The sequence below is a fragment of the Suncus etruscus genome, chromosome 4 (genome assembly GCF_024139225.1).
Source record: "Suncus etruscus isolate mSunEtr1 chromosome 4, mSunEtr1.pri.cur, whole genome shotgun sequence".
NCBI lineage: Eukaryota > Metazoa > Chordata > Mammalia > Eulipotyphla > Soricidae > Suncus > Suncus etruscus.
This window is the reverse complement of record NC_064851.1, coordinates 7,675,625-7,679,757: the sequence shown is the minus strand read 5'-3', so window position 1 is coordinate 7,679,757 and position 4,133 is coordinate 7,675,625.

Here is a 4,133-nt window from a genome sequence, read left to right as displayed (position 1 = left end):
TTTTTCTCTCTAATCATTTTGAGTCTTTTTTAATTTTTTTTCTTAGTTTGGTGAATAAAAAGCTTAGCAGCTGGGGATTTAATTTTTTTTTTTTTTTTTTGTTTTTGGGCCACACCCGTTTGATGCTCAGGGGTTACTCCTGGCTAAGTGCTCAGAAATTGCCCCTGGCTTGGGGGGACCATATGGGACGCCGGGGGATCGAACCGCGGTCCGTTCCTTGGCTAGCACTTACAAGGCAGACACCTTATCTCTAGCGCCACCTTCCCGGCCCCAGCAGCTGGGGATTTAAATAGAGAAATTTTGAGTGGCTATATGATTCCGAAAGTGTTTTAATTTACCTTTTTAAGTACTTTATTGAATTTTTTTTTCAGCAACTCTTTAGGACCTACCAGTATTGCAGTAGGACATGGGGAGGGACTGGCAGTCCATGTCAGGTGCAGCAGTCCCGCTGCTTATTAACCTGTACAAGTGCATTGAAGTCTATAGGGACGGGATAATTTTTATAACACTGCAGATAGAGTTGGATTCCTTTGCTTTCTTGTCAGGTACAGAAAGTAAATATTTCCACATAAGGGATAAAAGCAAATACCTTTTATTTTTCTATGTTTAAAATTAACCTCTCCTTAGCAAATGTCATTTTCAACATATAGTATTCAGTTTCTACATTGAAGAAATTTTATATCCAAATATGTTATGTTGGAAGGTTGGACCAGAGTTTGATCCCTGCATCCCGTAGGTCGTCATTCAAGCTTAGGAGTGATTCCTGAGTGCAGAGCTAGGTGTGACCCCCCCCCCCCCCAACAAAAGAAAATTACATATTGCAGTTATACTTTATTTTGTATCTTCATTGTATTTTGAAGAGTATGAGCTTTGAATTAATCGATAAATATCATGACTTCTGGACCCAACATGAATTATGCATCATAAAATCTGTGTATTGTTTTTTGTGTGTGTTGGCATTACGAAAACTCATTCTCTAACTCTTAAGTACTGCAACCATATACCCTCCTCCCTGTTCTTTCTTTCCCTTTCTTCCAGGGATAAAAAAAAATAAGTTTATGTTATACATTTAATTCTAACAATAAATGTTAAATACAGGCTTTATACTAGGAATTGTTTAATTTTTGCCTTTAAAATTTAGTTTGTTTAGTTCTGAGGAATTACCAGTGAAAAATTCCATCTGTGATGGAGACCAACAAAAATAACCAATAAAACACAAAGAGCCTGCCTTTGAAAATAAAATAAAATTTAGTTTGTGTTTCAAAGCAGTTTCAAAGGATTGAGAGCCTCTGCTTCTTAAAAGAATGATAGGGGTCGAGTGATAGCACATCAGTAGAGCGTGTTTGTCTTGCACGTGGCTGACCCAGGACAGACCTGGCTTCGATTCACAGCATCCCATATGGTCCCCCAACCTTGCCAGGAGTGATATCTGAAAACCACACACAAAGCACACACACACACCACAAAACAACAACAACAACAAAGGATAGAAGAACTGAAATTATGACATACATTTCTGAAATCATAAGTAAGTTGATTTAGGTCCTAACCCATCGCTATTCACAAGCACATACAAATGCATTTATTATATAAATGAGAAAAGGTTGTCTGCAAATTGAGTGTGTTTTAAATCCTTTCTAGCTCTCAGCATATAAACTTTGAGCTTGCCAGTATACTTTTAGTTGCTGCTATATTTTAATTTTTCATTATTTCCATTGTGTGCTGTGAATAACTCAAGAGCAGTTGCTTCTGGATTTCTTCCTTGATTTGAACTGTACATGATCTAAGTATATTGAATACTGCAGATATGACCACAAATGAGTCAAAACAATGGTCTACTGAATGAACTACTGAAAATGAGCCTTATTTTAGAATTTTAAGTTCCACAAATGGAAAATAAATTCGTTTTCATAGTCTTCATTTTCATAGAACCTTTATGAAGTTCTCAACTATTTAAGCCAAACGTGTTACATTCTTGTGTTTATGATGTTACATGAAGGAAAAGTAAAGTTTCTGCTTAAAATAAGCATTTAGTTAGTGGATATTTCTAGGATTGTTAAAAATAAAATATTTCAAATGGGCTTTGACTTCCCTTTTCCCATTTTTTTTCCCAGCAGCACCTTTTCCATTTCTTGCATGTCACCATTATTCATCATAAGTTATTTAATGGACATAAAATATCACACAACATAGTTGTCCTTGCTGTAACACATACTCCTCAAAATACATTGGCTTAAGCCAAACTGAACCTGAGTTTTCTTTCAATAGCAGTTTAAGCAGATTTGCCTTGTTTTAAATGAAAGCTTCCATTTCTTTCCTTTGGTGCTCACCCTTCTTGAAAATGGGCAAGGGATTATGTAGCAACTACACCCGAGACTGAGAGGAGAGAAACTGGGTATCTTTTTTTTTTTATTCTTCCTGGAGTCAAAGGCCACCTAGAGGTTTCTGAGAGACAGAGATGAAAATTCATCAGCCAGAGGGCCTGGTACAAAAAAAAAAAACTATACAAAACAGGCAACATCTCTCTTTTTTTTTTTTTTTTTTTTTTGGTTTTTGGGCCACACCCGTTTGACGCTCAGGGGTTACTCCTGGCTATGTGCTCAGAAATCGCCCCTGGCTTGGGGGGACCATATGGGACGCCGGGGGATCGAACCGCGGTCCTTCCTTGGCTAGCGCTTGCAAGGCAGACACCTTACCTCCAGCGCCACCTACCCGGCCCCTGGCAACATCTCTCTGATGCTTTATCTTTGGCGCCCTCCTCAACCCCTGCAATAGTCCAAGTTTTTACTTTTTTACCCAGCATGACAGAGGCTGTGTTCAGGTTTCACAGTCATTCGGTGAGGTTATCCAGGGGGCGTGTCCAAGTCCAGCTGCCTACCATGCATCAACAGGATGCCAAGGAAACATGCTGAGATAATGAGGGTAATGCATGGAAGTGCTAATTTTCTTCTGCCCGTATTCCCCCTTCTTATTTTCCTTACAATGTTGTAGTACAAAATAAATGTCTGTGGCATATTGTTATGTGTCCAACACTAACTCCCAAGAAAGGAAGAGCTGGGCTGGCACCTGGGAGATAGAGCCTTAGGTCCCTGATGTGTGCTGGCATGCAGGAGTTCCAGATTGGATCCCACTGCTGCATTGTCTTCAGGCACAACTGAGAGCAGTGCCCTGCAGTACACAGTAGCCCAGGAGCACCTCCAAGTGTATATAGCCCAAGGTTATGAAGCAAAGCAAGGAACTGAGCTAACACTTGTGGTCTGCCATCCAAAATACTGCCTTCATGGGATAAGGGAGAAATCACTTGTATCTTAGTGACGAATAACAATAAGACAGGCACATTTATTGCTATAGTAGCACTTTGCATTGAGAACTGTAATTTGTATTAGGGTAACTTTCTAGATATTGAATTACAAAGTCACGTGTGTTTGGGTTTCAGTTTCGATACCAATCCCTTCACCAGTGTCCCATTTCCCTCCACCAATGTCCCTATTTTCCCTCCAATGAATGCCCCAGCCTGCCACTATGACGAACACTTTCAAAATAAAAATTTATTTTGGGGGGGCCACACCCAGCTGCACTCAGGGTTTCTTCTGATTCTGTGTCAGAAATTGCTCCTGGCAGGCTTGGGGGTTGGGATATGGGATGCTGGGCATTGAACCCAGGTCCGCCACAAGCAAGGCAAAAGGCCACCGGCCGTGCTAAGCTACTGCCCTTTCCTCAATGCACATTTTTAGTCATAATTTTGAGTTCCATGCTTACAGTAGTTGGATCTTGTGGTGTTTATACAACCACCTCCCCTCTTTACCACCATAGGGCTCAAGACCCCTGACATTTGCCCCTGTGTTACTTCCACATCCCCTCTTCTTGGTTCCTCCCCACACCCCAAGTCTTTCATTCTGTGGCAATTCATTCCTGTAATCTAGAGCTAGTGAGGAAAGTTTGCCCAACTTTGTTACCTTCCATTTCCCAGACATAACGTTCTATGTACTACATACAGATTAGTGAGACCCTCCGTTAGGAAACCCTTTTTAATGTGTTGACTGGCATATGAGTTCCCTGATGGGTATGGTTTCCTCACCCAATACACTTTATATAGTGTTGGATCCGATGTTTATGACTTTAACATACTTGGC